This window comes from Phyllostomus hastatus, unplaced genomic scaffold (genome assembly GCF_019186645.2).
Source record: "Phyllostomus hastatus isolate PE091 unplaced genomic scaffold, TTU_PhHast_1.1 phas_contig_17, whole genome shotgun sequence".
NCBI lineage: Eukaryota > Metazoa > Chordata > Mammalia > Chiroptera > Phyllostomidae > Phyllostomus > Phyllostomus hastatus.
In genome coordinates this window covers 20,596,894-20,611,974 of record NW_025333664.1, presented here as the reverse complement: position 1 = coordinate 20,611,974, position 15,081 = coordinate 20,596,894, and the positions used below count along the sequence as shown (strand labels likewise).

Genomic DNA, 15,081 nt, shown 5'->3' with positions numbered 1-15,081 from the left:
CAGGGTCAGGGTGGCTGCTGCTACCAAACCTACTGGAAACAATGGGCAGGGGATGACAACAACAAAAATACAAATTAAAAAACCAAGAGGCTCCATGCTCACAATTTCAGACAGATTGTGCCAGACTCAGGCGGGAGCTCTCAAATCACACGCTGTGCCAAGACCATCCTGGAAGTCTCTGGGGAGGGGGGAGTGCTAAATAGATGCGGCCCCATCAGGAGCTCGCCAATTAGCAGTAACCTTTCACTGTGGTCCTGGGCTGGGGTCCCTGGGGACCAGCTTGGATCACCTGGGTGACTCTTGCCTCCACCCTGGCCTTTCAGAAAAGCTTTTCACCACGGCCGGCCCTCCCCACTCCAGCAGCTGAGCGCCAGCAGTGGCACCCGGTCCCTTTGTGTGTGATGTCGAGAACACCAGACACAAGGCCACGTGGGGGTAGCACGGCCAGGGGAGCGGGGTGCCCGTCCCCCCACCCCTTGTCAGGCTGGCGTGAGTGCTGTCAGCTGGCCCCGACAAGGTGTGCCAGGACTGAGATTGGGTCCTGCAGCATGAGCGCTGCCGGGCCCACACCTGCCATCCCTGACTGGTGAGGCTGGCACAGAGACGGCGAGAGACTGCGGGGCGTGAGGGCTGGGCGGTGGAGGACGAGGCGGGGTCCTTAAGGGACAGGACTACTAAGTGAGTTCCTTCTTCACAGGGCAAGGGCTACACAGAGGCTCAGGTATGCCTGGCTCTCAGCTACCACCTCCCTAAGGTGGGACTTGGAGGGCTTTGGAGCGCTTCAAAGATGAAGAGGAAGCTAGGAGCAGAATTTTTAATTTTTAAGGCTTTTCTCTAAAAGTTCCTGAAATACGAATTTTTAAGATAATTCTTCCTCAAAGGATTCTGGTCAGGAACCGTCAGCTCTGGGAGGGTGCAGGCTTCACCTGTTAGCTCACAGCCGTCTCCCCAGCACCTGCAACAACGCCTGACACACTGCAGACTCAGTCTGCACCTACTGAATGACAGGCGGGTCACAACCAGCAGCCGGGCGGTGCGGCTTAGACACACTCTCCCTACTTTGAACACGGGCCCCATCATTTAAGTGGTGGTGTGACCCGAGCAGCTATTTTGCTTCTGCGAGCCTCAGATCCTTTATCTGGAGAGCGGGGATGACAGAAGCGCCTTTCCCAGGAGCTACGAAGGGGAATAAAGGAGATACGTGTGCGGCACTTAGCCCTGAACCAGCAGCCCACAGAAGCTGCTGGACAAACATGGTCATTAAGGAGTGTGACGCCATTTGCCAAGGTTCTCCTATCTGCCGCAATAGGGCCGAACAGGGCAAGTCTGGGAGAGGGTTACGGTCAGAACCTGCCTGCGGTGTGGTGACTGGCTTGGTAAGTGGCACAGCTGGCTCAGTACCTAGGTCTTTGTCGTCTGAGGAGAACAGAGACTGTGCGGAGTGGGGTCCTCGCTCACGCCACCATCTGGCCACAGGCGGGGTTTACTTTATCCAGCGGCTTTCCCAGCATGCCCCGGTGGGCGAACAGGGTTGTCCCTGCCAGGGACCCACTTGAGAGCACATGGGGGAGGAAGGGCATCTGGGGTACAGGGTCCCACACCCTAGAGCTAGTGGCAGCGTGTATGAGTGGTGACCATCGGCAGTGACCTCACGGGCCCTGTGCAGGCCGTCCTGCCAACGGCTTCCTTCCTGGTGAGGATCCAGCTCAATGGAGACTTCTCCGGTAGCAGCACGTAGCTGGTGTGAGTGTGTAGCTGCTTGCTTCCTTACTGGGAGGCTGTGGGCAACCTCTTCAGCCTCCCTGAGCCCCACTTGGGAGATGAGCTGTGAAACTCCCTGACTCTTCTGCTCTTAAGCCCTCTCAGGAGTTACTGCTTCTTCTTTCACAGGGGCATCTGAAAGCCCCCTGTGACATGCTGGATCATCTGAAAACAGGGCTTATCGGTGTCTAACTCATTCATTAGCTGACTGCTAACTACCCATCAACTGAGGGATCCTCAAATACTGCCGTGACAGAGTTGCATGGGACAAATATTACAACAGGTCAGTAGTAATAAGAGACTTCTAACCAGAGGTTCATACTGGCAAAAACAAACACAAGAACCTTAAGAATGAAAATGTGAGTGGGTTTCCACTTCTTGATCTGGGGACAGTGCTGTAGGTGTGTTCAGTTTATAAAAAGCCATTAATCTGAACACTTATCTGTGTACTTTTCTGTGTGTCTATGAAAACTTGATTTTAAAAATGTCTATTAAAAAAGTAGCCCTGGCTGGTGTGGCTCAGTGGATTGAGTGCTGGCCTGTGAACCAAAACGTCGCAGTTTGATTCCCAGTCAGAGCACATGCCTGGGTTGTGGGCCAGGTCCCCAGTTGGGGGCGTGCGAGAGGCAACCGATCTATGTTTCTCTACATTTCTTTCTCCCTCCTTTCCCCCTTTCTAAAAATAAATAAATAAAATCCTTTAGAGAGAGAGAGAGGGAATGAATAGTGGGTCATTCCACAACATTTCGCTAATCTGAATCCAGAGTCATAATGATGGATTTAGCTGCTTCAAAGTAAATAGCCCTCTCTGCATTTAAAACTGTTTCGGGCCACAGATACTTCTGGAAAAGGTGGATACGGTTTGGTGGGAAGCAAGGGAGGAAGAAAATCGGGTGAAACACAGTGCTTTCGGTGGAATGGAAAGTGCTCCCTGGTCAGCGTGGTGGCCTGGGGCAGCTCACTTCTCGGCCTCCTGAAACTCAGTTTCCCCTCCTGAGAAAGGGGCCGAAGACGTCCTGGCTGGATGTCCCGAAGATCACGTGAGAAAGTACATCAGGCATTGTCCCATATAAGCTTGTAAATGTCCGTCTTTTCCCTTCAGACCCACGGAGTTTGAACACTTTATGTTTAGGAATCTGCTCTTATCTCTGGCCTCCCATTCAGGCTACAGAACATGTCCCCCGAGGTAACACCCACCCCAAAAGTAGATGCAGAGTCTTCTGTAAATCCTAAATTACATACTAGGGCTGTCACACAAACTTGGGATAAGCTTTCCTAAAGTCAGGGTGTGACTGATCAACCCGGATTAAACAGGGGAACACGTCCAGTTGCTTGTCCTGTGTCTGTCCCAGCTTCCCACCTCCACTCTTGGGCAGACAGAGGTAACCAGCAGCTTTGTACCTGGTCCAGTGTAACCATCAAGTTATCTCAGAGAAACACTTCAGGAGGACATTTGTAGTAGCCCCCTGTGTACGATTTGATTGTGACACCCCTGGATGTTCAAACCTAGGTCCTGTGACTGGTCTATCCCAGCTGCAGAGACGCACACAGGAAAGAGAGGGCCCATAGCAGCCAGAGCTCGACCCCACGCAAGGTATGCAGAGCCACACCTTGAACTGTCCTTTGCTGAGCTGTGGCCACCTGGACACCATGTGTGTTACACCCTAAGGGAAGAACACCAGGATATCTGTGTGGCCTTCAAGGAGAACCCTGGCAGGAGAACAAAGAAATCCCATGGTAGTCACGTGCCACAGACGTCTCTGCCATGCCCTGCGTCCATAGAGGTAATAACCTTCATGCTAAATGCTGAAGGAGAGGCATGCCTTCCCGAGCTGAGAATCCAGACACAGCTCTCCAAGGCCAGAGCTGCTAATTAAGGGAGTGGAAAGCACCTTCCTCACAGCCTTGGGGATGCCCCTACCAGCCACTTCTGCTTTGTGCCCAGATGAGCTTAATCTAATCCACTGCCCTTGGCACGCTGGGCCTTGGAGTGACAAAGGAAGCTCACTTCGTTTACAGGCTGGAGAAAGAGGGGGCCTGGAGCCTCCCATCTACCCCAGCTTCCTGGGAACTCCCACCAGGAGTGATGGCACGGAACCCTGTAGCACCCCATGGGAAAAGCCATGAGAAAACACCCGGTCACTTGCAGAAGACAGACCTCTGGGGCCTTCCTAAATGGGGAAGGATATCACCATGGTAACATACTCCATCCTTTGGAAACAGCTAACTCCAAACAGCCAACCAGACCAAAGGCAACAAAACTTAAACATGGCAATCATTTTTAAAAACGTACGGAGCTACTAACTTTCTTGGACAATACCATCTTTCTTAAATCCAGCCCATCTGGGTTCTAAACTGAAGGCCAGGTTACAAGTCATCAAAGAAATTGCAAAATGTCTATTTAAATACTACTGATATTTCAGAGTTTTTAGAATAGCAGTCCTCAACGTGTGGTCCCTAGGTCACCAGCATCATCATCAGCATCCTCTGGGAACTTGTTAGAAACATCAGTTCTCAGGCCCCAACCAAGGCCTATCAAATATGGGGGTTTTAAAATTCATCAAATAACTCTGATGCCCAGCAGGTTGGGATAACTGCTGGCTGAAATGCCCACGATTGAAGACAGGAAGGTAACTACCAGGGAACTGGCACTGACTCATTAAATACAGACAGGTTCTGTGCTTCTAGGCCTAACGTATTAATATTTTCTTCTCCAATGAAGGCCAATTTTCCTAATGGTGAGAACAAAAGAATCTTATTGGGTAACATTAGCAGAAACTCCGAATACCTGCCCAGAAACTTAATGTGGATTATGAATAGAAAGGGCAGGAGTGCCCAGCGTCCTGGCATCAGATCTTCAAGTCCTCCCTGGCACAGTTAATTAATACTTAAGCAGGTCATCCTTTGACAGATCTCTTCTGGCTCCCTCACTTTCCTCAAATGATCTGAATGCTCAGCACAAGCAAGGCTGCTACACCCAGGGCTGCAGACCTACAAGGGAGACAGCGTGTCCTACCAGGCCACGGGACAGGCCTGTGCCAGTGTGGCCTCAGGAGCTGTTGTCAGGAGAGCTCCCAGGTCTGACCGCATCTTCCCGGTCTCCCAGGAAGCCAGGTAAAGGGACCCCTGCCTTTTATGGCCAGTGAGGTCCAAATGCTAATGGGTTGCAGTCCTGTCACTTCCGCTGGAACTCTGAAGCCACTTGCAGATAGTTTTATACTCATGGAGGTGAGCTCCCCATTTCGCACCACCAGCGTGCCATTTCGTGCACCGCCATCACTATATGAGTGGTGTGTGCCTTCCAGCAGTGCAGAAGCTATGGTTGAAAGGGTGTGGCCACATAGTGAGGACATTTCTCAATGGGGTTCCTACAGCAGAGGGACAAACCACAGAGAAAGTCCTTAGGGTGTGTCCTTTTGGTGCATCTCAGACCCAGCTCTCTACAAGGCATTGCTGTCAGAGGAGAAGGTCCGTCAGCAGAACCCATCCCAGTGGAAACACACCTCTGATGACCACTTGCATGGGAGCCCAGGACCTCAAGGGGTGGACTGAGCAGGCCAGTGTGGGGACACCACTCTGTCCTGTCTGGGCCAGCGGGCTAAGTGGCTGAGCTCACAGGCAGAGGCTATTGTGAACATAAACTGCATGTTCCTCCTAACTTCTGCCCCTGTCCCTCAAACCACACTGTAATGAAATCAGGCAGGACTGATCAGCGTTTTGGAAGGCTGGGTAGCAGGTTTGGGGGGCTGCTATAAAGTCCCATTCCAGCTCCTGGGGGGACTGAAAGAACACTGGAGGGGAGGAGCTAGCCTCCTGCAAAGGGTCCTCAGATGGAAAGAAGAAGGTGGAGAGAAATTTAAAAATGACACAGAATGGAGAGAGCAAAAAGAATAGAAACCTGAATGAAGGTTTCCTCACCCCAATCTCCAGAATTCTCTCCTTATAATCCCCAAGAGAAGCCAGTCATCATTTGTAAAGGGCGATCAGGATAATTGAGAAGAGGGTACTGCGTAAATGGGACAAAGGCAGTCTTTACATTTCTGTTGCTCATGAATACTACCGACTGTTGACTGGAAACCAAAGACATCTCTCCAAAATGAAGATGTGCACCAGAATTTTAGGACCCGTAGTTGCATTGAACTCTGTAGGTCTGTATGGGGCAGAGGGATGAGACCCCCCCAGGACAAGACCCCCCTATAAACAAATAAATACATAAACAAGGTGCGGAGGACTCGATGGAGCACCTGCCTCTCCTCCACCCCCTGTGCACAACCTCCAACTGTTAGTGTGGAGCCGCCACCGCGTCGCACCTGCCATCTGGAACAGGCCTCACATATTCCAAGACCTCCTTTCTGCTTCGCTGAATCTCCATCTTCTTTCAAATCACGCCGGGGACCCAAATGCACAGCCGGGGCCACAGAGAAAGGTAGCTGGGATCAGCCCCCAAATAACAGCACTACCTTTGACAGCTGCCATATCCTTCAAGCAGCTCTGAATATTTCTTTTTCCTTTTTTGGTTTTGCTAACTCTGAGATGTCTGGAGAGTGTGAGAAGGGAAGGGGCACAGTGGGCCAATAGGAGGAGAGGAGCCAGGGTCAAGAAGTGGAGGGAAGGAGCAGCTAATGGCACTCTCAGGCAGGCCAAGGTTGGGCCTGGCTGCCAGGATTCTAGTCCAGGAGTGTGAGGAAGAAGGAGGTACTCTAGGGGTGAAGTCACAAGCCTAAGGACTATTCAGCCCTGACCCTGGGCAAGGGGCTGGCCTGCCTGAGCCTCACTTTCCTCCTGTGTTGATGTGACAAAATATGCATAGTGGCTTTCACCACCTCACAGGACGACAGTAGGAACCCAAATGATTCAGAAATAGCGCCCGCCCTGGGCGAGACACGTATAAATGACCACTGTCACCACTACTCCGGAGGGGCGCCCTCCAGGACTCTGGGGACCCGCCTCCTTCGGGCGCCGCGGCTAAGGACAGGTAATGGGGTCGCTGAAGGGAGGGAGGGCCGGTCTAGGCGGAAGGAGGCCGCCCTGAGCCAAGCAGGCCCCGTGGGCGGGTCCCTCGGGGGCCGCGGCGGGCGGCCCGGGAGCGCTAACGAGCAGGGGCCCCAGGTGCGGGCCCCACCCCGGACTCGAGGGCGGGGGTTAGTGGAGGAGCTGGAAGGGGAGGGGAGCGGCCTGCGCTCTAATGACTGTTGACAGCGCTCGCTGGGGCCGACCCGGCCGCGCGCGCCTCTGACAGCTGCTTGGGCGGGGGACCCGGGGCCGGGGGCGGGGCGCCCGGCGCGGGGCCGGGGTGAGGCGGCTCGCGCTCTCCCCAAGGCGCACGCGCGTGCGCCTCGGCAGGGAGGAGGTGGCTGGGCGCGCGCGCGCGCGCGCCGGGCCCGGGTTCGGAGGGCCTGCTGGAGCGGCTCGCGCGGGCTCCTCGCGGGCAGGCAGGTAATGAGAGTAACCATGGCAACCCACCAGAGGAAGTGTATTCTGCAGGAGACGTTAATCCCCTCTCCCCCGAGCTGGGACAGCCTGACTTTCCATTCTCACACAGTAATTAGATACCAGCTGTCAGTGCAGGGGGGACGGCTCCTCGGCTGCAGTCTGGCTGGGGGGGCGCACAAAAGGGGTGGAGGGGAAGCGAGGAGGAGAGCGTTAAAGACACAGGGACGCTTTCCTGCGGTGGGCCGGGCGGCGCGCCTCCCCTAGTCACTGGCCTCCGGGCGCGCGCCCGCTCACCTGGAGACCCCGCCCGCGCGGGGCTCCGCCCACTCCTCACGCACCTGCTGCGCGCGCGCCCGCCCGCCCTCGCGTTCCCCCTCTCTCAGTCCCGCCTCGCGTATTCCCGGCGCACCTGCCTTGCTCCCGCCCCGCCACCCCCGGGACGCTGCCCACCTGTCCTTTGTGTGGGGCGGTACCATTCGATCTGGCCAGCTCTCCTTCAGGGAGCGCCCGCTTTACGTCAGGCGCTGTGCCAAAGCCTGGTCTGTGTAATCCTCACAGACCCTCTGCGGTAGGCTCCTTTGCTGTTCCCCGCCCAAGGCGCCGCGGGGTGTGGCCATTTGCCCAGGGTCATGCAGACTTGAACCCCCATCCCGAAGACCATTTAATCACCAAGCTACAGGGCCTCCCCATCGCGTCCGCATCCGTTCTAGCTCCGGGGAGCCTCTAGACTGCTCAGGGAGACAAAACAATCACACCAATGACACCGGTGGCTGGTATCCTGATGCACTTCATATGTGCCAAGGATTCACTGCCTCATTTCACTTTCCCAGCAGCCCTGAGAGGTTTGTTACCCCCATTTTACAGCTGAGAAAACTGAGGCACAGAAAGCTGAAGCAACTTGCCCATAGTCATGAAGAACAGAGAGGCAGGGCTGGTCAAACCCAGGCAATCAGATCCATGCTCCCAGCTACTGGGCACTAATTGCTTCACCCTGGGCTCATGGTGGCTGGAATCCAGTCTAGGTCTTCTTTCAGTATTCGGCCCACCACATCCTGTCTCAGTGTCAGTGAAGGGCTGCCTTTCTTAGTCATACCTGAGAAATCTTAGATTTCTAAGAAGTTACTAGGCTTTAAGCCACGGCCATGTCCGTAGTTTCTGCCAGGTGTCCCCAAAACCCTTGCTTTTAGTGAGGGTAGCCACTTGGAAATCAGTCTAGGCCAGACTCTCCACTTTCCAGGTAGGCTAAGATCACAAGGCCAAAGGCTAGCCCAAGGAGAAGATGGCCTGGTAAGGGCCTTTTGTGGGGGAGTGCAGTCCCCACAGGCCCAGCTGTGCCTCCTGCCCCCCACCCAACAGTCAGGCCTCTGGTGGGGGAGTGGGGAGCATGACAAGGAGGGACAGGAAGTACTGAGAAGCAGAGCAGGCTCCTGTCCCTAGTGGCAGCGGTGTCTGGAGCAGGAGGAGGCTGAGGCTATCTGATCCCTTCCCCACTGCCCTGGCCATGACCTCCTCCCTCCCTCCATCTCTCCCTCCTCCCTCATGGCCAGAGTAGCCAGCACCCTGGGCTACAACTGAGAACCCAGCGTTCTCCAACCCAGCCCGCATTCCTGTGGGAGGAGGAATGGCGGGAGGCTGGGCCAAAGGCTTTAGGGACAGGGGCACCCTTGGGGCTGCCCCACCCTTCAAGGGCCAAGGCTGAGCTGCCTTCAACCTCACCGGTTTCCTGCCTCCGCTTTCCCCATCTCTCAGTAGCAGAGCTGCCTAAATTTGGCTCCAGGAGGGAATGGGGGAGGTGGCAGCAGGCGGGTGCTGTCAGAGGCCAGGGCGCAGCTCCCTGTCTAGCCGGCTGGCATTTTTGCTGTCTGGAGGAGAGCAGGGGGCCCAGCAGCCCTCCCCTGAAAGGGAGATGTTCGTACCTTCTGACATGCGCTGAGTAATGTGCAAACGACATGCAAACTGAGCTTCAAATCAGCATCTCAGCCAGGGAACAGCTTGGGTGCTGCTTTTGGGATGAGAACAGAAGGAGCAGTGACCCTCTCCCCAGGGGCTCTAGTGGGAGATGAGTGGGGGGGTTTAGGGTGTCCAGGGCTGGGAGTTGGGAGACTTAGTTTCTCACCAAGCATAGCTTTGGGGCTTCAGGTCAGCAGCGGGACCCTCTGGATTCCAGCCCGAGGGCAAGGCCATGGCTTTCTTTGCCTGCTCTGACATAGTGCTTGCACGCCCTGTCACATGGTTAAGCACGTGAATTCTGCAGCCACCATGTCCAGGTTTGAACCCTGGCTCTCCACTGGCCAACTGGGTGAATTCCTCAACAGCGTACCCAGGCAAATGGCTAGTGGAATCAGGAACCTGTTTTAGTACAGCCACTGCCCTTCCCTAGAAGTTGGGCATAGGGGCACGGCCTGAAAAAACATGGGCTTTCGGAATCAGGCCTGGATCAGGCATCGAGGCTCTGTGGGTCTTACTCCCCTCATATGGAAAACGGGTTCAGGATCTCCAGGTCAGCTGGGATTCTACATGAGGGCCTGGCAAGCACTGGTACCCCAGAAGTGTTCCCATTGGTGTAGTCTCATTGCTGTCTGCATTCATTCAACTACTTTATCCTGTTCCCATCTCCCCTCTCCTCTTTGCTCTCTGTCCTGGTCTTTCTCTTGTCTGTAGACAGTTGTAAATTTCTTGAAGTCTCTCTCCTTCCCTTCTCTCCACTTGTCTTGGTGACCTCAGGCAAGTCACTGCCTCTGAGTCTCAATCTGCACATCTGCTAAATGGGGGTAATGGGAGGTGGATCATGAGCTCCATCTGGGGTCTGAGGCCCAGCAGCCACTTGATGGATGGCAGCTCTTCTTTACAAGGTCTCTCTCCTCCCCATTCACTGTCCCAAATGACCAGGAGAGGTGGGCTGTGTCCTTAGCTCTATCGGGTGTGGGGTGTGGGGGGCCCCGCTTCTCGGTTACTCTGTTTAACCCCAGATAACTGCTCTCCTGCCCCTCGGCCGGGGCTGATATGAGCTGAATCCAACTTCCTGCCACCCAAAAGCCACTTCCTGCCAAACTTGAGCTGATACCAGAAGAACTTGTTTTCTGTGCACAGAGTAGTCCCTGGTGGGGCAGCCACCCGCCTGCCCCGGGTATGAGCGTTTTTTCCATCTGTCTGCATGCCTCGTGGGGCTGGGTGGGGGTGGATGGGGACTCTGCTCTGCTCACTTCTGAACCTGCCTGTCCTGCCCCCCAGCAGCCTCTGGGCCTGCCAGCCATCCTGCCCTTTGGGCGCAGACAGACGTGTGTAGACGGTGATACACAGTCTGACACAGCCACACACAGAGTTGGTCTGAAAGCCCCCGCAGCCCCCTGGTATTTGGGCTCCAGAAGACAAGTGGTTTCCACTGTCAGACACAGTTACTTGCACTCAGAGTCCCTTACAGCCATGCGGTCATCGGGCAGTCCCAGAGTCCCACAGACAGTCACGCCCAGTCTCAGAGTTGCTCCCACACATGCGCAAGGACAGACACCTGCACCCCAGCTCCCCATGCTCACCCAGCACCCCCCTTCCAGATGTAAGCACTGACTCAACAAATACTCTTTGAAGGTCTGCTTTGTGGCAGGCCTTGGGCTAGCCTAGAGTAGGAATGATTAGAACTGTAACAAATAATTAGCTGACCCATGCTGTTCCCTCAGTGTCCTCATCTGTGAAATGGGGATAACGGCCCTACCCCATAGGTTGCTTGGGAGGGTTAATGAGTGACAACATGCAGAGCCCCTGTCCCTGTCTGGCTCATGGAGAGTGCCCTCTAAGCGAGGCTATCTTAGCCAGCCAGGAGCATCCTGTGCCCAGCTGCTACCGGGATCTTACATAGAGTATCTCCCTGAGCCCTGGCCTGAGCCCCACCCAGCCTGAGCCCCCGGAGGCTAAGGTCATCATTCCCGTGTTTACAGATAAAGGAACTGAGGCTCAGAGAAGAGGCCCACGGAGTCGGAGTCCCCAGGGTGCCCCCGGGACCTCATCTCCCACCGCATGCTCACGCCGCGGCTCCAGCCTGCCTCGCTACCCGCCCACGCGCACTCCGTTGCCTCTGCCTGGAATGCCCTTGCCACGTGCTCTCCACGGGACTGGCTCCAAAACTGCCTCCTCACTCAGCCCCTCCCAAAAGTCCACATCATCCCGGTCCCTTCCCTCAGAGCACTTACCATGTGCAAAACAGCGGACCCCCGCTGGACTTCAAGGACCAAGACTCAGGACCATTTCGTCCTGTCCTCTGGCACATAGTAGGTGCTCAACAACATCAAAATGACCTGGATAAACTAAGTGGCCTGTTCTTCACAGTCACTGAGAAAAGAGTCTGGAACCAAACTCAGGACACTCAAGCCGGAGCTCACTTTACCTTATCTCGATTCTCCCGGCACCAGCAGGCACTTAATAATTTGTGAATGAAGGGATGAATGAATGAATGAATGAATGAATGAAACCAAGATCTCAGGACCCCAGTCTAGTGTTCCCTAGGCAAACCGCCTTCGTTTCCTGGCAGCGTGGATGTGAGCCAAGCCACCTTGGATGGTGGTGGGGCTGACGGCCGCCTGAAGCCGGCTGTCAGGAGCTCGTCTGGCCACAGCCGCCAGCAGGGGAGACCAGCTGGCGGTGCAGGGTCCATCGGCCCAGGCCTGGAATCTGAGCCGCCCTGAGAGGCCCAGCTTCTCTCTGGGCCCCCACAAACTGGCCTTTGTTCCCCAGGCCGGCCAAGACCCAGCAGCTTGGGCTTTCTCTCTGCCTGCGGCACCCGCGCAGAGCCGGTGGGGTAAATGAGCCAGCCTCCCCTCTGTCCAAGCCCAGGATGTCGCTTCAGGACTAAATGGAGATGTAATTTTCTATACAAATCCATGACAATTTAGATGGAGTGATTGTAATTGGCTTTTCAATGGGGGTTTTGTCCAGTGCTGGTGGCTAGAACTGGGTGGCCTGTTTGAGGCAGGCTCCATTTAAATGACAATAAAGCAATAATATTGAAGACTCATACAGTGCCCAGAGCCCCTCCTGGGCCCTAGTGGAGCCTCATGTTTATGGATCTGGTCCTCCCCTGGGGGCTGTCTGGACAACCGGATGGTGGTGGGGGGCACAGGGCCTGGGAGAAGGGCTGCCACATCTTTGGGCTTCCAGACACTGGGATGGCCAGGGTACAGTCCCGTGCCCACTGACCTCCCTGCTCCCTCATTCATTACACACTCCCTAACTAGTGCCACCTGAGGGCTGGCTATTATTCCAGGTGCTGAGGGTGCCGAGATCCAGAGAACCCTCCCGGGCAGACCAGAGGGAGGGGGGCAGGATCACTAGCACCACATGAGTGTTGAGAGCGTGACTCAGGCCAGACAGCCCAAGTTCCATTCCTACTCCACTCCTCACTAGTTTCCAGAGCTTCAGCAAGCTGTTGAACCTCTCTGTGCCTCTGTTTCCACAGCCACAGCATGGAGTCGAAATAAAAGTTATACGAGCAGGAAACACCTGAACAGGGATCAGCAGAGTGCCCGGCAGGTGGAAGGTGCTTGCTGTGTGTAGGTTACCACCACTCTTCATTAAAAGCTCCAGCTCTCTGGGGTCAGGTTTGCTGGGTGGCCGTGGGCATGTGACGTAACCTCTTTAAACCTCCACTGGCTTCTCCTTAAGGTGGGACTTTGAGGAGAGCCGACCCCGCAGGGTTGTGAAGATCGAAGGCATCGCAGGGAAGTGCTGAGCACAGAGTCGGCACAAGCTGCACAGACGTCAGCTCTCTTTACTGTGCTGCTCCCTGGCCTTGAGGAGCTCGCCATCCAGTGACAAGCACAGTGTTGAGTGTGGGAGACCAACAGGGAGGAAGGGAAAACTCACAGGAAGCTGGGATGGAGCCGTCCCTCCTGTCAGGGATGCCCAGGAGGGGCTCACGCGGAGGCAGGGCCTCGGGAACAGGGTGGGGCATGGGGCTGTGTAAAGGAAAGAAGGCTTCAGAGCAGGTGGCATTTTTGGCTGGGCTTTGAAGGATGAATGGCTTTTAACCAAGGTGAAGGTGGATATCACTGGCAGGCACTGCTGCTCCAGAGTCACAGGCAGACCCTGCGGCCACACTTCCCAAGAAGTGATTTGTACCTGTGGGCAGGTGGCCAAGGAAACCCTCCTGCAGGAGCATGTTGAAAGCATCCAGGAAGGGCAACGACATGTGCAAAGGCCCTCAGGCGAGCAGGCCAGGCAGCGGCATCTTGGGCAGAACGGGGCTGGAGAGATGGGATGGGGTTGAGGCTTTACTCGCAGTGAAATGAACGGCTATGGAGGGATTTAAGCACGTGGGAGACACTATTCAAATTAATTTCCCAAGGATCCCTCCGGCTGCTTGTGGAAAATGGGCTGCAAAAAGGCAGGGATAAGAGGGAACTCAGGAAGACCACAGGCAAGGGGTAAGGTCGCCATGGGGAGGTGGGTATCTGGGTTAGAGAAAGAGCAGATGCCTGTTGTGTGTTAGATGGATGACGGGCGGGCAGAGGGCCACGGGCACTCTTGGCCCGATGAGGGGCCGTGTGCAGCTGGTTCTTAAGCAGGGCCGGTGGAGGGATATGACAGAGAGAGGTGAGGGCCGCCTCCCACCTCCCCACACCAGGCTGAGGCTCTTGGGCGTTTTCTTGAAGGCAGCAGGAAGCCAACACCATTTTTCTCGAGGCAGAGAAAGACCGTGCTGGGTTTGTGCTTTCAAAAGCTCATTCTGGCTGCAGGGTGGAAGGGTTGCAGGTGGCAGGTGGGCAGGCTGGAGGGGAGGAGGCAGGGAGGGAGCATGGTTGTGGGGACTCAGAGGCCTCCACAGCATCCCAGCCATTGCCCAGCTCCGAGAACAACAAACTTCCCCCCGAGAGACGTCTACAATTTAGTCCTACGTCACAGCTTGTCAAGACAGAGAAGGGCAAAGTCAAAGCCTGGTGCTCTTTCCCCTTCGGACCTGTCTGTCTTGGTCACTAACACGATCCCCCACAAATAGTGTTTCATTGTAACTGTCAGCCCGGAAGGTGGGTACTATGAACATTCCCATTTTACAGATGGGGAAACCAAGGCTCTGAGAGCCACTCTCGGAGGGTACCCAGCTGCAAGTGCGAGCCAGGCTCCCCAGGAAGTCTGACTCCAGACCCACACACCAGAGGTCCCAACCAGGCCATGGGCCAAACGGGCTTATGGATGTATTTTGACGGGTAAGCAGAGGTTTATTACAATTTTGAATTTATTGCTAATATTTAAAAAGTGGGAAATTCCATGGGAGAAAACCTGAACTTTGGCTGGACTTTCCAGATGTTGCCAACTGCAGAACCCAGTCCTTGAGTCTAGCCATGGGATGGCCCCCAGGGTCACGCCTCCAGCCGGTCACACATCCCTCTCCTCTCCATTCATACGGACACACGTGAAAGTGTGTGTCGGAGGGCCAGGGAAAGGCCTCCGCTTATTCATCCTAAGTGTGTGGACCACCACCACCCTGCCCGCTGCTCAGGCGCCGCCGCCAAATACCTGCCCCCAGAAGCTTCTCCACCTCCACGTGCTCAGGTCAAACACCTGGGCAAAGGGCTCCCGGATTACTTCCTCTTTCTTTCACATCCCTCCTCGCCCATCCCACCCCCCAGCAAACCCTGTTGGCTGCACTCTTAGACTACATCAGGACCTGACTGCATCCTGCCGCTTCTCTGCTCTGACCTCCTTCCTGCCCAGGGTCTGCGGGGAACAGGGCAGAGGCGGGGGCTAGCCGTGGGAGCCTGGCTCCTGCCCTTCCTCCCTGGGTCTCAGTGTCTCCATCCATAGAAAGGGTGGGACAGAGGACCACAAGATGCTTCCTGTTAAAATTCTAATTGCCTTCTGGCCTGGGCAGGACACGGGTGGTACAGGGGAAGAGAGTGT

The 15,081-nt window shown here is 55.4% G+C and overlaps 1 protein-coding gene across 1 annotated transcript in view; it reads right to left on the bottom strand.

The window, feature by feature from the left end:
- The window catches only part of NOL4L (nucleolar protein 4 like), a 123,291-nt gene that overhangs the window by 74,458 nt on the left and 33,752 nt on the right, over positions 1-15,081 (bottom strand). The gene's annotated exons all lie outside the window — the stretch shown is intronic.